General features: G+C 40.6%; 1 long non-coding RNA gene across 1 annotated transcript; it reads right to left on the bottom strand.

Annotated features, from left to right (window-relative positions):
• Positions 1-172: 172 nt before the first annotated feature.
• LOC117530251 lies at positions 173-14,473 on the bottom strand. Its single transcript, XR_004566260.1, has 3 exons — positions 14,461-14,473; positions 3,868-3,872; positions 173-328 (listed from the first exon to the last, which is right to left on the bottom strand). It is a non-coding gene; the product is annotated as an uncharacterized LOC117530251 (long non-coding RNA).
• Between the last annotated feature and the right edge of the window lie 5,548 nt (positions 14,474-20,021).

Genomic DNA, 20,021 nt, shown 5'->3' on the forward strand with positions numbered 1-20,021 from the left:
AGAGTGCCCTTCTGTTTTTGTCCTTTATGCCGATCAGAACAGCTAAATGGTTTTCTTCTTGCTTGCCTCTCCATTTGTTGCTCTGAGTTGTTCATGTGACCAGATGCTTTTCCATATTTAGAGCCTTTAAATTGTTTCTCAGTGTTGTCTGAATGAACAACATTGCTATGTCTTTGACAGTTAAATTTTGACCTACGTTTTCTGGTCTGCTTCCAGTCATCACTGTCATCAGTCTCAGTTCCAGAACTGTCTGAACTCCTACCACTGGTATCTGGTTGTATATGACTGTTTGGACCGGAGGTGCTGGCTGGTTGTGGTCCTCCATCAGCTTCTACTGTCAGTGTTCTGTGTACAGATGAGCTGCTGGCTACAGGCTCAGCCTCTGTGCTCTCATCACTTCGGCTTTGATGAAGCTGTGATGACTCTGGTTTTTCATCATCATTTTCACTCTTCACAGGGACGGCAGTAAAACCAAACTTTTTGAGATCTGCCTCCTCCAGCTGCTGAAGCTGCTCTCCCTGCTGACTTATCCACAGCTTCTCTTCTTCTTTAATGTCCTCCTGGTCAACACTCAGATTCCATTCCTGGTGTTCAGGGAGAGTTTCTTCTTTAATCACCAATAACGGCTGCATGTCTGAAAAGAAACAAATTAACAATAAATGTTAAAACAACACTCATTGAAATAAAGTAGCCGTGTGGTGACTTTGACCGGACGACAGTAAATTTTTTTTCACCGATGGAACTGTTAGAGTGTGAATGTACTTCAGGAGGATTTGTTTTACATTTTCCACATTTTAATTCTGCTTTTGTCCTCCAGAATTGACTATTATAATGTATTTTCTATATTGCCACAGAGTATGAGATGTCTACAGATGGTACTGAATACTGCTGCTTGAGTTTTGATCACAGACATTCTGGCTTCCCTTCACAGGCTCCATGTGACTCAAAGAGCAGATCTGACGGGGAAACATCAGTTACCAAATCAAACCAACCGAGTCACTGTCAGTTGGAAATCAAATCAACATGTAGATCCACCTTGGATCTGCTGTGGCAACCCCAAGTGAAAACAAACGAACAGCTGACAGGGCTTAATTCTTACACACAAGGCCTTTCAAGTGTGACAAAATAATCTCCTCTGTCAGCTTTTGTGGAAGTTCCTTTGTCTTTTCCCTAACTGCACCTCAAATTTAGTGTCAAAGACGAAACCAAAGCAACTTAGCGATTTTAGACCTGTCGGTTTAACATGATTAATAATGAAAAGCTTAGTTGTAAAGAATCTTATTTTGGAAAAGGTGGATGGAGCCCTTGACACACTTCAATCTGCTTACCAGGCGGGGGGGGGGTGCGCAAAGGTTTTTATTCTTCACTCCTTGTACAAACTGGAGAAGCCACATGCACATGCCAGATTCTTGTTTGTGGACTTAATATTTAATACGATGCAGCTGTATCTTTTGGTACAAAGACAGATAATTTCCTCCTGCCTCAGCAGCTTGTTTTATGGATTTTGAATTTTTTAGCTGAACAAAAGCAGAGGGTCTCTCTAAATAGTAGCTGCCTCTGTTGTGTTGTCCACAGGCTCACCACAAGGGTGCGTTCTTTCGCCGCTTCTTTTTTATCATGTATACAGACAACTGCAGCAGTTCTCAAGGCGGCAGCTATCTGGTCAAATATTCTGAAACTGTATTGCTGTATCATACAGAATCAGAAGTTGCTTTATTGGATTTCATTTGTTGATGTGATAATTTCTTCGATTTCAATGTGTCCAAAACCAAAGAAATGACCACTGACTTCAGACATAACAGGGATGTGGCCAAAGAGTGTATTATACATAATGAAAAAGTGGAACTTGTTACATCCTATACAGTGCTGTGAAAAAACCCCCCTCAAGCTATTAAAAGTAAGTCCCTTCGGCTGCTCCCTTGTTTGCACTTGGGGTCACCACAGCAAATCCAAGGTGGCTCTGCATGCTGAATTGGCACAAGTTTTACGCCGGATGCCCTTCCTGACGCAACTCCACGTTACATGGAGAAATGTGACAGGGGTGGGATTTGAACCGGGAACCTTCTGCACTGAAACCAAGTGCATTAACCACTTGGCCACCACCCCTGCCTGCCCCCTCAAGCTATTATGTTTGAATTTTTTTTAGGACAGGGGAAAAAAAAAAAAAAAAAAAAAAAAACAGGCTTTTTATGTTAAAATTTCTAAAAATTTCTAAAAATTCTGCCCTTGAAACTCACAGTGCAAAGTAATCTACCTCATAAATTAAATGAAGAAAATAAAAAAGACTCTAAAAGCCAAAATTATGGTGTGAATAAGTAAGTGCCCCCTTTAGTATAAATTTCTCCAGTTGCAGCCACAAAAGCCTATAACTTGCTCAGAGTCGTCTGGGTGTGTTGGTGACTTTCCTCACTTGCCTCCACACACACACGCGCGCATCACAGCTGATGCAAATGAAGGATTGTTAGAGTTCCCAAAGACTTAATTATGTATCAACTCCACTTTAGGCCATAAAAACTGTCAGCTTTTAAACATTATATCGGGGTTTAAAAATTCTGACACTGAGTGTCAGTCTGTGTGTGCAGTTCCCCGTCTGCTGCCAGTAGAGCAGCCCACCAGACCCTCTGCAGACCCCCTGCGGGTGGTGATCCCACACGAAGATGAAACCGCGTTGTTTCTTTGGGATGAGCCCGACTGAGTATCATGACGGTACACCTGGCCACCAGGTTAGAGGTAGTGTTGTTGGACAAAACACAGTGGGTTACCAAGTTAGAGAGAAACTCACCAAATTCACCTGAGTATCCTGCTACTGTCTTGCAGTGGGTTCTCTCGTGAGACAGCAGCCCGATCCGTGACAGAGACTCTGTTACACATGCGGCATATGTATGCTGTGTCTATACTGGGGTAGTTCTCTCAGGAGCTTTTCAGTTGTAAAGATGCACAATGGAGGCATCCTTGAATTCTTGGGGCACAGCACCTTTGTCCCAGTTGTGACAAGCTGGGTGGCTTTTTCTCTGCATGTGGATTCCTCTGTGTTTGAATATCTCAGCTGGGATACCATCAGCGCCTGGAGATTTCCCGGCAGAGACGTCTGCTTGATGGCTCTCTCAGCCTCATATTATGATGGGGGCACATGAAGCTCTGCCAGGATCTGCTGTTGGGGAAATGCTTCCAGAGTTCGCTCACACATGGAGGATGGTCTGTTGAGTAGAGAGTTGAAATGTTCTGCCCAGCGCCCTAGGATCTTACTCTTGTCTGTGAGGAGTGAATTGCCATCTAATGAGCGAACTGGTGCATTTCCACCTGACTTTGGACCATAAACGGCTCTAAGCCCTTCGTGGAATAGCTTGCTGTTGTGCTCGTCTGTGGCATTTTGAAGCGCTGCAGCTTTCCTCTCCCACCACGCGTCCTTGATCTTCCTAAAGCCCCGGTCACACGGCACCAACTCAGGACACCGCAACCAAAACAAAACAAGAAATATGGACTTAGGTTGACTTTCGGAGATATCGTTTAACCATTGTCCAGCTTTGTTCCTGTAGCTGGTGCTTCGTCAGAATTTTCAAACTGTTGAAAAATGTGAACGAATCCTGACGACAATCTCAATTCATCCGTATTCCGTTTTGCTTTCTGTGTTGATGGTTCCTCATCGTTTGCGTAGTTCCCGTACCATCAGTGTTCTGTTTAATTGTCGTCCAATCTCCCCAGTCAGACATCTTGCACAAACATTGGCAATATCTGAACGGACCAATAACTAAAGCTCAGACGAGCTGAACGTGGCTCGTCCATGTGTGGAACGAAAAGCAACATTTTCATACAGAAATAAGAGCACCAAGAATGTCCGATCAACTAATTATTTAAACACGTTGCAACTGTCTCTGACTGAAGCATACGTGTGTGCATGCACGTTGTTGTAGTGAAGACAAACCTGTTGTCAAGACAACCAGATCTTGCAACTGCAGGTGCCGCAGACAACACAGGCTGGCTGCAGAAATGACCACAGGCTGGCGCTCGGTCCGATACCTGCTGTCAAGTCACGTCATCATGAATGTTTTGTTTTGATTTTCTTTAAAGCATCAAGGTCGCCATTTGCTTTGTTTTCCTTTTGTTAGTTTCTGTTTTGTATTGTTCTTTTATATGCTCTGGACTCACAGGCTTTTCGGTGATGGGAGAAGTGCAGGCTCATTTGGCCACTTCTTCTCGATGACTGGTGACTTTTTTTCCCCCTTGTTCAGCCATTGCCGTGTGCCATGTGACCGGGCCCTAAGGTTCTTCTGAACAGTGTGTTTCACATTCAGGGAGGTTGATCTCAGAGCATGAAGTCTGTCACCTCTGCATCATTCTCATTAAACCAGTCTTGGTGCTCGCCTTCTACAAAACCCAGGATATCTGCACTTAGAGAGTAGATGGCATCTTTGAATTGATTCCAAGCTGTCTCCACATCCATGCCCTCAAGGGTACCGGGGATGTCAGACTCCTGCATTTTCATCTGTAGCTCTGCTTGCATGTCTAGGTTCTCAAGGTTGGAGACTTGGAGCCAACATGGAGGCTTTTCCCTTCTACTCCTTCAGGGAAGTGATGGTCTAGTGGTTAAACATTGGGCTTGAGACCAGAGGATCCTTGGTTCAAATCCCAGCCTGACTGGAAAATCACTAAGGGCCCTTGGGCAAGGTCCTTAATCCCCTAGTTGCTCCCAGTCTGTAGTGAGGGCCTTGTATGGCAGCACCCTGACATCGGGATGAATGTGAGGTATTATTGTAAAGTGCTTTGAGCGTCTGATGCAGATTGAAAAGCACTATATAAATGCAGCATTTCTGGTGTGTAGCTTTGGTGCATTTTTTTCTTGTGTGCTTGACGTCCCTCATGTCCCTCTGTCTCACAATAACAATCTATCAGGTGCCACTGCTTAGAGCAAGGGTGTATCCAGGTGGTCTTGTATTTGTTGGCTTGTTGGAAGATGGCATTTGTAATAGTGAGGTTGTGTTCACTGCACTTCTCCAGCAGGAGTTGTCCATTTGAGTTTGGTTTCCCTACACGGCGTTTCCCAATGACCCCTTTCTAGGCATCAGAGTCACGATGGACTCGGGCGTTGAAGTCTCCAAGGATGATAAGCTTGTCACTCCGTGGTGTGACCCTGATTGCTCAATCCAGGTCCTCGTAAAAGGCTTCTTTTGTCTCATCAGTATGAGTTATTATAGGAGTGTATATGCTTAGTATGGCTGCATGCCAGTCTTTTGAGAGGTCTAGCTGCAGCCTTATGATTCTGTCACTGATGACAAGTGGTAACTTTCAAGCTTGCAGGCAAGGGATGTGCATATTGCAAACCCTACCCCTCCCATTCTTGGCTCACCATCTGGTTTGCCCTTCCAGTAGAAGGTGTAGCCTGCTTCTGCTTCTTCAAGGCTAGCTTCGCTCCTTAGTCTTTTCTGGCTGAGGGCAACAATACCAATGTTATACTGTCCTAGCATCCTTGTTATAATTGCAGTCCTACATTCAAGTCTCTCATCGTTGTGCAGTAGCATTCTCACATTCCATGATGCAAGATTCATCTGGTATTTTCTCTGTGGTCTTTGACCGCTATTTGTGGATGGCCAACCAGGTGCAGCTGCCTAGAAAGCATTGTATGGAGTAGGCAATGTTTGGGATCCCTTTTCAGTACCCTTACCCATTTGTCGAGAGCAGTGCTGTCCTTGGATAAGGCTGTACTGACACTCATGTAGTATACGAATGCTGCGTCTACACCGGTGTATGACAAGCAACCACCACAGAATGATGGCACCAACAATCAGAATGTTATCTGCAAGGGTTACCAAGTTAGAGATAAACTCACCAAACTAAGAATGCAGAATATGGGCACGGGGGTACACAGTGACAAAATAGCATAGCTGATTTTTAATCTTCTGACCTGATGTTCAAACTAATTATATTTTAGACCACCAATAGCTAGTAAACCTAAACCTAGATTTATAAATTAGAGCAACACCCCCACCATGCTTCGTATCATGAGCAACATGACTAAATGTGTACACCATTGGGCAGGCTTAATTTAAGAGCAGGACAGCAGTAGCTTTAAGCCAGGGTTCAAATAAACCAATCATATCTAAGTGGTGTTCCATAATTAGATTGTTTATTATCAGTGATTTGAAGACAGTGACCTTATGTTAATGAGACCCAAACTGAGGACCTCAGAGTTGTGTGTGTGTGTATATATATATATATATATATATATATATATATATATATAATATATATATATATATATATATATATATATATATATATATATATATATATATATATATATATATATATATATATATATACACACACACGAGATGCCTTAAAATCATTTCCCAACTTTCTTTATTGAATTTTTAAGAACGAAACATACAGCATGACGAGTCAAGACAAAATAACCATGATTAAAGATGCGATTGTAGGTTAATATCACCCCAACCCCTGCCCCCCCAGAACTCTACCCATATCCAGGTCCAATCACACAAGACACATAATGACACAGAAAAAATAAAAAAAAACATAAAAAGATGCATAAAAAGATAGTTAAGCACATTTAATCTGCCACCATTTCAGGTAGAAGTGTAATGGTGTCAGTCAACAAAACAAATGCTTTCCAAGTTTCTTTGAATTTGTTGATTGAGCCTTTCAAAGAAAATCTAGTTTTTTCCAAGTTCAAATTAAACAGGACTTCCTTCACCCATTGATCATGAGATGGAGGGCTGGGCAACTTCCACTTAAGCAAAATAAGTCTACGTGCTAGCAAAGTAGTAAAAGCCAACGCTTTTCGTAGAGGGCCAGAGAAACTTGCATCTGGGGAAATACCAAAAATAGCTGAAAGTGGATTAGGGAGAACCATTTCCCCATATGCTTGGCTCAGTGTATTAAAAGTGTCACACCAGAACTTATTCAATTTAGGGCAGGCCCAAAACATGTGGACATGATTGGCTGGTGATTGTCCACATCTGTTACATGTATCTCTGACCGTTGGGTAAATTTTAGCTAATTTTGCATTAGTATAATGGATTCTATAAAATATTTTGCACTGGATCAAGATATGACAAGCGCAAATTGAGGATGAATGTATTAATTTTAAAGCTGAATCCCACTGCTGTTCAGTCAGAATTATCTGCAGCTCTTCTTCCCATCTTGTTTTCGTATAGGAGACAGACTTAGCTACTGCTTTATCAAGCATTTTGTATAGCATCGAAATGCTTTTAGGTTGTTGTGGGTCTATATCTAAAACAGTGTCCATATAAGTTTCAGGAGGTCGATTTGGGAAATGAGGAAATTGTTTAACAAAATCTCTTGCCTGAAGATAACGGAAAAAATTTGATTTCGGTAGTTTGTATTTAGAAGAAAGGTCAGCAAAGGAGAGAAAAATATCATTCTGGTACAGATCTTTAATCTTTCTAATGCCTTTATCATGCCAAATTTTAAAGGCAACATCAGTAACTGAAGGTATAAAATTACAATTTTTTAATAAAAGGTGATAATACTGATGGTCCAGCTAATCCAAAGTTTTTCCTAAACTGTGCCCAAATGGCTATTGAATCCTTAACTATTGGGTTATGCTCTACAAAGGATAGAGAAAAAGGGAGAGATGAAGTGAGTACTGATAATAAGGAGTGGTGGCAAGATGCCTTTTCTAATTGTACCCAGGAAGGTAAGTTGAGACAAGTCTGTATATCATCATCATCATCATACAGCCAAAATAAAATCTTGTGTATGTTTGCAGCCCAATAATACTGTCTAAAATTGGGAAGACAGACCACCATCTTCCTTGGAGGATTGAAGAATTGATTTGCGAATTATAGCCGATTTTCCACGCCATAGGAAAAGTGAGATAATTTTGTCCAGCTTATCGAAAAAAGATTTTGTGAGGACAATAGGAATATGCTGAAACAGATACAAAAATTTAGGAAGGATAGTCATTTTGACCAAATTAACTCGACCTACTAATGAAAATGGTAACGAGGACCACCGAACCAAGTCCTTCTCAACACTTTCCAGAAGAACCAAAAAATTCTGCCTCATCATGACTGATTTGGTGGGGGAGATAAAAATCCCAAGGTATAGAAGACCTGTTTCAACCCATTTAAATGGCACAATTGACTGGGGAAGCTGTTTAGCCAGAGAATTAAGAGGTAGCAGTTCACTTTTTTGGTAGATGAGCTTGTATCCCGAAAACCTGCTACATTGGTCCAAAATATCAAAAAGTACAGGGAACGATTTAAGAGGATCAGAAATATACAAGAGCAAGTCGTCAGCGTAAAGAGAAACTTTGTGCATTCTTCCCAATCTCGTAATTCCTTTAAATCTTTCCTCTGAACGCAACCATATGGCAAGAGGCTCAATGGCGATGGCAAACAAGAGGCGAAAGTGGACAGCCTTGCCTAGTGCCCCTTTTAAGCATAAAAGGCGACGACAAAGTACTATTTGTACGAACTGAGGCAGATGGAGCAGAATATAAAAGTTTGACCCAAAGGATAGAGTCCTCGCCCAAGCCAAATCTACTTATGGCGTCACAGAGAAAGCTCCACTCTACGTACACAGTCAAAGGCTTTCTCCACGTCAAGAGATAAAATAACTTCTGGAACCGAACTAGAGGATGTGTAAATGATATTTAAAAGACGTCTGGAGTTATGATAGGAGTGCCGCCCTGTCATAAAACCAGTCTGATCTGGCGAGATTATTTGGGGTAACACGTTGCAGACGCAACGCTAAAACCTTAGAATTTTAAAGTCGATATCAAGGAGTGAAATCGGCCTGTAGCTGGAACACAACAAGGGATCTTTATCCTTTTTCAAAATTAAAGAGATTGTAGCCTCTGACAAGGTTTTTGGAAGTCGACGGTTAGAAAAGGCCTCATTGTACATTACTTTTAATATTGGTGCTAAAAGATCCGAATTGACTTTGTAATATTTGGCAGAAAATCCGTCTGGGCCCGGTGACTTGCCAGGACTTAAGAGTTTTAATAGCTTCCTGTACCTCTGTTATCCTAACAGGCTCACCCAAGCCTTTCATTAACTCCTGATTTATCTGAGGAAATTGTATGCATTGTAAAATTTCATGTGCGGCAGGTGGCGAACTAGAAGTATACAAGTCTGAATAAAAATCAACAAATGCTTGGTTAATATCCTTGGGGCTTGATAAAATGTCACCAGTGATGGATTTCACACCTGCAATTAATTTAGAAGTTGCGTCGGCCCGAGCCTGATACGCAAGAAGTTTGCCAGCTTTATCTCCGGATTCAAAAAAGCGCTGTTTTGTTTTTATTAGCTGAATTTTAGCTGCTGCAGTAGTGGACAAATTTAAGCTAGCTTGGAGTCTTACACGCTCTGTGTATAGATCAGAATTTGGGTCGGAAGCATATCTAGAGTCAATATCTTTAATCTTCTCCAACAAGTCTGTGGTGGAAGAGTGTTCTTTTTTCCTTGAATTTGAAACAAAACTTATAAGCTGCCCTCTCATATATGCCTTAGAAGTCTCCCATAAAGTTGCTCTTGACACTTCAGGGGAATCATTCAGCTCAAAAAACAGCAATATTTGGGATCTCATGAATTTAACATAGTCATCCTTTATCAGCAGGCTAGAGTTAAATCTACATTGTTTAAGAAAATTACATTGGGTATCCAAAGCCACATTAAAAAAAAACTGGAGCATGATCCGATATTGCTATAGCATGATAATCACATGCTTTGATTTTAGAGAGTACCCTAATAACGGTAAGAAAAAAAAAAATCAATCCGTGTAAAAGAATGATGTGGATGAGAGAAGAAGGAGAATGCTTTAGTGTTAGGATTCCATGTCGCCATGGGTCCACAATTCCTAAGTGAGTTTTATAAAAATCTAGAATTTTAGCAGATTTGCTCAGGGGAAATGCCTTAGGAGAGGACCTATCCAACAAAGTGTCCTGAACCAGATTAAAATCGCCCCCTATGATAATATTTTTCCAAATTGGGTAAGGAAGTAAAAAATTTTGATATAAACAATTCATCATCCCAATTTGGCCCATACACACTCGCCAGTGTCACAAGAGAACCCTGCAAGTTACCCGAAACAATTGTGATTGCAGCCATCCTTGTCTGCAATATTAGTACAGCCGTACCTCTAGCCTTAGCATTAAATTTAGAATGATACACGTTACTAACCCAATTTCTCTTAAGTTGCATAATTTCTTTATTATGAAGATGTGTTTCCTGAAGAAAGAGTACATCTCACTTAAGCTGTTGTAAATGAGTCATTATTTTGTTAACTTTGGTTGCATTACCCAGCCCTCTCACATTCCATGAAATAAAGCGAACACCACAGTCTGTATTAGACATACCTTAATAAAGATATAGGCAATAGTTGATTCTGGGTGAAGGAAGGTTGACACTTGAATTCAAGTTGGCTAATGGCTGTGTCAGGCAAAACTGTGAAAGAAAAGAAAAACAAAAACAAAAAAAGACAGAAAACCAACAGGACAACACACAAGTACACAAACAAAAAGCCCCTAGACCCGGAATCCATTTGAAAAATAGAACAATTCTCAAATGTCCAATGCACACCAGGGCATAACTTCTTCCCCTCAAGGGTGTCATCATTAAGCCCTTAAAATGGCAGCAAAAGAAAAGAAAAAAAGCGCACAAAAATCTCACTTTTTTAAATATAAAAATGTAGTTCATTAAAAGAGGACAAGTGTAAACAATACGAGAACGTAAAGTAAAAGGATAAAGTGACTCGATCGAGGCAGCATTGGCAAGAAAAGGAAAATGTAATTGTAACAATATTGGCATTGTATTAAGAAAAGAATCAGATAACCATGGTACTGACGGTACTAATAATAATAAACTGCAACCAACACGGCCTATATTACCATGAAGGATATAATGATAACAACAATAACTTTAACAGTTTCAAGTGTCTATTAACTCAGGAAATGACCAGAGCGAAATAAAAGAGCCCAACCTATAGCAATTAATCATCCAGGGAATGTGAACTCAAGAGTCCGGTGCGAGGCGATGTAGTTTCTAGCATCGCTGGGAGAAGCTAAGCACTGCCGGGTCCCTCCATCGGTCATGATGTACAGTTTAGCTGGGTAGCGAAGTTGAGGCTTAAGTCCCAGATCGTACAGGTCCTTAATAACTCCACGATAGGCAGCGCGTTGTTCCACTACTTCAGGACAATAATCCTCTACGATGTGGATTGGAGTGTCCTTGTATTTCAGTTTACCTCGCAGCTCTCAGGGTTTACGCATGACTAGCTCACTGGTCAGGTAGCTATGAAAGCAAATAACCACCGCCCGAGGTTTAGCATTGGGGCCTGGCTTAGCAGTCAGCGTGCGGTGGGCCCGGTCCAAAACCGGAGCAGTTTCCAAAGTGTCAACACCAAAAACATCCACCAGGAGCTGGGAAAAGAAGGCCGTAGGCCTCGGCCACTCAACATTTTCAGGGACCCCTAACAAAGGAATGTTATTGCAGCGGCTTCTTCCTTCCAAGTCAACTAGCCTAGCTTTTAGCTTGACATTATCTTCCACCACTGCAGTAAGCTTCGCAGCTAGGCCTTGCGTCTCCTCGGTTGAAACAGTAACTGCATTCTCCAAAGATTTAATCCGTTGGTCGTGGCTATTGATAGTAGATTGAATGTTATTCAACTTTAATTTGAAGCGTTCGACTGAAGCTTTGAATTCTGCCGAGAGAGAGGCCTTATGCTCCGCTAGCGTAGCCTTTAGCGTGGCAACGATACACTCATTAGCTGTGTCCATGTCCTTCTGCTTTTGCTCCTGTTGCCTTTTCCTGCTGGTCATTTCTGAAGTTCAGTAGAGTCAAAAAGTAGTTATCCAACGACATCCTTATTTTGAAAGTCGGTCGTGAGAAATTTGTAAGGTAGAAGCTATAAAAGGCAGGAGTGCCGAAAAAAAGCGACTACTCTGACATGGCGTCAACCGGAAGTGAGATTCCTTAAAATTATGTTTAGGTTGAAGAAGTTCCACATGGGTTGTAGGTAGCAGAAACAAAATATTTGATGTTGCTTCATCCCCCATTGATGGGGTGCCTGTAACTATAGTTGCATCAGTTTTAAACCCGTGATGCTTCTCGGCCTGACCTGAAGACAGTTACTAGCACTACTCATGCTAACAGGCTAAGTGGACTGCTATCACAGAACCAAAGATAGTTCTGTTAAAGACTGTTTCTGGGACCAGACTTCCATCACAGTCTCCCTTTCTCCCTCTCTTTTCCAAACCCACAATTCTACACCCTTTCACATTTACATTATTCAGATCGACATGTCACACCTGGTAGCAAAGCCATCAAGTTACCAAGGGAAAGCAGGAATACCCAATGAGGAAAATATTTGACTGTTACAACAACATATTATAAAAGTATCAGTTGCACAAACAAAGGTCAATAAATACACCTGTTCTGGAGAATAGATTTGGAGGATTAAAAACAGCATCCAGCCCTTTACCTCTTTTGTTCTCTTCTTTTAAATGACACACTTCTTCCTGGTCTGTGATCATTCCTTCATCAGCAGGTGTTAGATGTAGTTTCAACATGTCCCTCGGCTGCTGGACTTCAGACATGTTTGTAGAAAGACTTTAAAAATACACAAAAGAGAGTCAGTAGCCAAGTGGAGGAAAGACTACAAACAGGCCGATTTAATCATTGTCGATGACACACGAGTGCAAGTGAGATCGCAGTCCATCTGACTTGCTTTCCGCCATGACCGCAAACCGGAAGTACACTTTCATCACCACAAACAGGAAGTACACAAGAAGCATGATGGGAGAGCCAGAGGTGCATGATAGGAGAACTTTTTCCCACAAACAAGTAGAAACGGCATTACGCCATCATGACGGACACCAGTTAAAGGCTGGAGTAGGAATACACTCAGCGAGTCGCTCTACCGCCATAACTCCTTCCACCGTAATAGTTTCGATCACCAAAGTAGTTAGGAAAAGAATCCGCCCGAAATCTGACTTTCTTCTTATTTGCATTTAATGGCAGTTGGCAACCAGTTTAAACAGAGCATTACTGCCACCAGCTGGACTGGAGCATAAGTCAGTAGGCTAACATCCACAAAATAAAATGAGAGAGAAAAAAAATACGTAGTAGATTTATACCATGTGCACTGCAGTAATCCTGTATTCTTCAGATAGTCGTAAAAGTAACTAAGCAGATGAAATCTGACTATGTAATGATCACCTTCTTAAAAAGTGCTTAGTGGCAATTAGTCATTTATAATCAAATTTGTGAATTAATATATGAATAAAATGAATAAATATGTTTTGTTGTGTAAACATCACTTTTTTAATGACATCATCAACCCAGATGAAAATTATTAAAATAATGACCAACTGAATCATCAATTTTTTTTTTTATACAGTATTTCAATCAAACAACTTCAATATAGAGAAAAACGCTGCTCAGTCAAAGGCTTTGCCCTCATTACATTTAAAAAAAAAAATACACACACACACACACACACCTCCCTCATTTTTTATCAACGGTGTTGGGAATGTGATAGGTAGAGAATTATTAATTTGCTGATCTACTGTATCCACCACAGAACTCCAGTCAGAGAGTAGACATGGACACGCAGGAACAGTTCAGAGCCTTTATGTGCAGAGTTGTTGCCTAACAGATGAACTTGAACAGCTCGTCTTAACATGCAGGGTGCACGGTAGTTGGAATGAAACATCCATAAACGACTGAATGGTCTGAATGAATAGTTTCGATTAATAGTTTGCAAGACAGAAACACAAACATAATGTGTGAAATACCAAGTGTTCCAATACTTTTGGAGGACACTATATCCGAACCTTACGATGAGTGTGGTGGTATTACTGTTTTGTTTGAGAAGGCCCTCGACTTTCACTGCCACCCAAAGGACAGCGCACCCGGCACCAGCTGTTTCCCCTGCGGGTGGTGAGCTCACAGGGTGGAGATGGAAAGTCCACGTTGCTTTTTCGGGCTGTGCTCCACTGGGCTCCGTGGCAAGCCCAGCCAGCAAGCGCTCGCTGACGGGCCCTACATCAAGGCCTGGCTCCAGATGAAGTCCCCGGGCTTCCTCCAGGCCGGGTCACGTTTCCTCTACCTCATTTTATCATGGTGTCTTGTGACCATTCTTAGTCTGGCCTCTCGCCATGGGAGACCCTACCAGGAGCACAACACAGCTCTCAGGTTCATAGGAGCACACAAACCTCTCCACCACGATAAGGTGATGGTTCCTGGAGAGGGGAGGTGTTAAATGGTAAATGGACTGCATTCATATAGCACTTTTCCATCTGTATCAGATGCTCAAGCTCAAGCTTTACAATTATGCCTCACACTCACCCCGATGTCAGGGTGCTGCCATAAAAGGCGCTCACTACACACCGGGAGCAATAGGGGATTAAAGGCCTTGCCCAAGGGCCCTTAGTTATTTCAATTGATTTCAAATCCCCAGTCAAGCGGGGATTTGAACCCATGATCTTCTGGACTCAAGCCCAACACCTTAACCACTAGACCATCACCTCCCCCTGGAGTGTTCCAGGCACATCCATCTGGGAGGATACCCCGAGGAAGACCCAGGACTAAGTGGAGAGATTATATCTCCACACTGGCCTGGGAACACCTCAGGATCCTCAGTCAGAGGTAGTCAATGTGGCACAGGAAAGGGAAGTCTGGGGTCCGCTGCTGGAGCTGTTGCCCCCGCGACCCGAACCAAGAAAAGCGGATGAAAATGAATGAATGAATGTTTAATTCTCACTGTTGCTGCACTTTGTGTGAAATCAAAGTCATATCATATATCATATTGATATGACAATATTGACATATGATAATTTGACCATATTGTACAGCCCTACTGTCAACGAGATGAAAAATCTGAATAGTAATTTACATAGATGCTTAAAAAATGCTTCAAGTTGCAGGGGGGGTTAAAAGGGGCGTAATTAGGGCGGCCTGGGGGGTGGAGCTCCCCAGAAATTGAAAGGAAAAATAATAAATAAATTAAAAGGCAGGGAGTCAAGCTGAAAGGAAGAAAAATATTTAAAAGGCGGGAGGTCTTTGGGTGGGGGAGAGCTCCTCCAGAAGCTGAAAGGCAAAAATATATATTTAAAAGGTGTGGAGTCTGGTGGAGCAGAGCGCCCCCCTCCCCCCCAAAAAAGATGAAAGGTTTTAGCCATACTCACGCTCCACCGAAGCATTTACTCAGAAAAAAGTCTGAAAGACCTAAATGACGCGATGAGATTCTGAAGAGCTTCCCTTGTCATGTCCGCGACATAACAGTCGTTGGCTGAACTTATTTAACATAATAAGCAGACATCGTCTACTCTAAGCAGACCACATAGCAGCTAGTTAGCTTAGCCTTTAGCCAATGATCAAATAATGCCAAATAACTTAAAACATCGAAATTCGGCAGGAATCACTATCAACCCCACGCAACACCCATCCACGATAAAACACGAGAAAACCCTCTGCAAATAAATAACTCACCCTCTTCACGAAGGAATTCTACTTTAAAAGCAGCATTAACTCTGACCTTCCGCTAACACGACCGAAGCTAACAGTGCAGTGGGGCTGCCCAAATCGGTGCCTGACCTAAATAACATAACAGACACGACCACTGCAAAAATGGTGGAATTGTAATGGACCCAATGACATTTTGTTAGACGATGCTTTTTGAGTCATAAATACATACCAATACTAATTATTTTATTTTAAAAAAGTTTGTTCAGCTGAGTAGCATTTATTTACAAATTTATGTACAGAGACACAGGGGTGAAAATATAAACTTTTTGGTGGATTTCAGCTTTTTTTTTTTTTGCCAATCGCCTGGGTCATTTTTGAAATCAGTGCAAATTTGTTGTTTTGTGAATTTCCTTTAGTTGTTGCGTCTACATTATTTTATTTAGATTAGGCATCGATTCGGTATGGGTCTCGGGATCCAAGCTCTGGTAAGGCAGGCTTTGGGTTTATATTATGAATAACCAGATAAGGCAGAGTACCCGTGTTACTAATTGTTCTTCTGTATGTTCGATGGAACTGTCAGCCATATGGTGGGCGTTAGAGTGGGTACAAAGTAACAGACCTGAGTGTCATATTTATTCTGATTCTGCAGCTGCATTGCAAGCTTTGATGGGCGGAGCCTCAGGAGGAGCTCGTCCTGACCTCGTGCTAGAGATTCTGTCTTGCCTCCATCGTGTTGAGTCAGCTGGCTGTTGTGTAACCTTCACTTGGATTCCTGGGCACTCTGGCATTTTAGGTAATGAGATTGCAGATTCATTGGCCAAAGAGTCCCTTCTGAAAAATAAAGTTGATGCTAATATCCCTTTGGGAAAGGTTGATTGTTATAGTATTTTTAAAGAGCTGAGTGATCAGAAGTGGCAAAAGCAGTGGGAGAGTGAGTCGGTAGGGAGGCACTATTTTATGTGTCAGCCTTCGATTAAAAATAAGAGACTCCTCTCATCCTGTCGTAAGGATCAAGTCAAATTGATTAGATTGAGACTGGGGCATTGTGGGTTGGCAGCATATTTAAAAGTGATTGGAAAACATCCAGATGTATTGTGTCAGTGTGGTCAGTTGGAAAGTGTTCATCATGTTTTAATGTGCTGTCCTATGTATTCTAGTGATAGGCGGAAATTGTTTAAAGATTTGTCAGACTGTGGATTGACTGAGTTTTCTTTTAGGTCAATTTTTTCTGAGGGTAGTTACTCGCATTTAGTGGACAAAGCTGTGATTAAGTTCCTCCATTCCACCAACCTCTATGTGAGAGTCTAACATAAGATAAAGTATTTAACTATTACCTGTGGGGGGCAGCATTATGCTACGCCAGCGTACAGCCTGCCGGAATATATTAGAATAATAATAATAATAATAATAATCGGACAGCCCCAAACACGCTGTGGGCCTGCAGCCATACAGTGTTGGAAAGCTTCATTCGCGTTAGTGGAAGGCCAGATTTTCTTTGGAGAAACAAAATACATTATATTTTATAAAGAAATCTACAGTTATTAATTCTTCTAGAAAAGGAGGACTTGATTTATTAGACTTCTCAACTTTAAATAATGACTAAAAAAAACTTTATAACAAATGGCACTTCCATGTGGAACAAAGTATATTTTTGATCAAATTGGAGGCCTAGTATTTTACACAGGTAAAGTTAGAAAGATATTAACAGATTCGAAGTTCACGGCTCAATAGATCTGAAGAGAAACGTTGTAGAAAGACAAAAAACACTAGTTTCTAACCTCAGGAAGGTAGACAACGAGCTACAACCTCATTTTTATCCATATGAGCCGTCCTCTGAGCTGAAAAAAATAACACTGATCTGAACGGGCAGGCGGCAGAGAAACGGAAGCTTAGGGACCGTCTACAAAGTGCATACATGAAAAAAAAGACAGCAGAAAATTATTTAATAAATCATTGTAATAAGGAGTGATATCACCAAATTCACTGCACACATCAGTGGGGTCCTGCTGATTATACTACAGAGCTCAGTTTGGAAAAATGCCATTATGAAAAACTTTGCAGAATTTTTTATTTTTTAAATTTTTAATAGCATCAAAGTCACAAGATGTAGTGTCACCAAATTCACTGCAAACAACAGCCATGTCCTGCTGATTATACTACAACATTCACTTTGGAAAAAAGTCATTTTCAAAAATTTTAGAGAATTGTTGATTGTTTATATTTTCAATAGCATCAAAGTCATAAGGTGTAGTGACACACAATTATACTGCACACAACAGTGGTGTCCTGCTGATTATACTACAACACTAACTTTGGGAAAAAGTAATTTTAAAAAATGTTGGAGAATTTTTGATTGTTTAAATTTTCAATAGCATCAAAGTCATAAGGTGTAGTGACACAAGATTTACTGCCCACAACAGTGGTGTCGTGTTGATTATACGATACTGTATACGATTATACAGTGCTGCTGGAACCTCGGTTTCCCTGAGGGAGTTTTCGTAAGAGATCACAAAAAGTTCTATCTAATCTAAGCAGACGTGTGCAGGAAATTTTGTGTCATTACACCTTCTAACACTGACACAATTGTGAATTTAAACAACAAATCTCTCAAATTTTAAACAGTGACATTTTTCCAAACTGAGTATTGTAGTATAACTAGCAGGACACCACTGTTGTGTGCAGTAAATTGTGTGTCACTACACTTTATGACTTTGATGCTATAGAAAATTTAAATAGTGAAAAATCCCCCCAAATTTTTGAAAATGACTTTTTCCCAAAGTGAGTGTTGTAGTATAATCAGCAGGACACCACTGCTGTGTGCAGTAAACTTTGTGTCACTACACCTTATGCCTTTGATGCTATTGAAAATATAAACAATAAAAAATTCTCCAAAATTTTTGAAAATGACTTTTTCCAAAAGTGAGTGTTGTAGTATAATTAGCAGGACACCACTGTTGTGTGCAGTAAATTTTGTGTCACTACACCTTATGACTTTGATGCTATTGAAAATATAACAATGAAAAATTCTCCGAAATTTTTGAAAATGACTTTTTCCAAAAGTGAGTGTTGTAGTATAATCCGCAGGACACCACTGTTGTGTGCAGTAAATTTTGTGTCACTACACCTTATGACTTTGATGCTATTGAAAATTTAAACAATCAAAAATTCTCCAAAATTTTTTTAAAATGACTTTTTCCCAAATTGAGTGTTGTAGTATAATCAGCAGGACATCACTGTTGTGTGCAGTATAATTGTGTGTCACTACAACTTATGACTTTGATACTATTGAAAATTTAAACAATCAAAAATTGATACTATTGAAAATTTAAACAATCAAAAATTCTCCAATTTTTTTTAAATGAATTTTTTCCAAAGTGAGTGTTGTAGTATAATCAGCAGGACACGGCTGTTGTGTGCAGTGAATTTGGTGACACCACACTTTATGACTTTGATGCTACTGAAAATTTAAACAATCAAAAATTCTCCAAAATTTTTGAAAATGACTTTTTCCCCAAAGTTAGTGTTGTAGTATAATCAGCAGGACACCACTGTTGTGTGCAGTAAATTTTGTGTCACTACACCTTATGACTTTGATGCTATTGAAAATTTAAACAATCAAAAATTCTCCAAATTTTTTTTAAAATGACTTTTTCCCAAAGTGAGTGTTGTAGAATAATCAGCAGGACATCACTGTTGTGTGCAGTAAATTTTGTGTCACTACACCTTATGACTTTGATGCTATTGAAAATATAACAATAAAAAATTCTCCAAATTTTTTTTAAATGACTTTTTCTAAAAGTGAGTGTTGTAGAATAATCAGCAGGACACCACTGTTGTGTGCAGTCATTTTTTTTGTCACTACACCTTATGACTTTGATGCTATTGAAAATTTAAACAATCAAAAATTTTCCAAAATTTTTGAAAATGACTTTTTTCCAAAGTGAGTGTTGTATTATAATCAGCAGGACACCGCTGTTGTGTGCAGTGAATTTGGCGACACCACACTTTATGACTTTGATGCTATTGAAAATTTAAACAATCAAAAATTCTCCAAAATTTTTTTAAAATGACTTTTTGCTGCTTTATTCTGCTATAGACGTAGACTGCTGGGGGGTTCCCATAATGCATTGAGTGTTTCTTTCTCTTTTTGCTCTGTATGCACCACTCTGCATTTAATCATTAGTGATCGATCTCTGCTCCCCTCCACAGCATGTCTTTTTCCCGGTTCTCTCCCTCAGCCCCAACCAGTCCCAGCAGAAGACTGCCCCTCCCTGAGCCTGGTTCTGCTGGAGGTTTCTTCCTGTTAAAAGGGAGTTTTTCCTTCCCACTGTTGCCAAGTGCTTGCTCACAGTGGGTCGTTTTGACCGTTGGGGTTTTTCCGTAATTATTGTATGGCTTTGCCTTACAATATAAAGCGCCTTGGGGCAACTGTTTGTTGTGATTTGGCGCTATATAAATAAAATTGATTTGATTTGATTTAATTTTGGTTTGCAGTGTTTTGTTTTTTTTTTGTCTGGGTTGGACCCTTGCTCACCCACATTAATTAGTATAATGGGGAAATATGGTGGAAAG

This window comes from Thalassophryne amazonica, chromosome 18 (assembly GCF_902500255.1).
Source record: "Thalassophryne amazonica chromosome 18, fThaAma1.1, whole genome shotgun sequence".
Taxonomy (NCBI): domain Eukaryota; kingdom Metazoa; phylum Chordata; class Actinopteri; order Batrachoidiformes; family Batrachoididae; genus Thalassophryne; species Thalassophryne amazonica.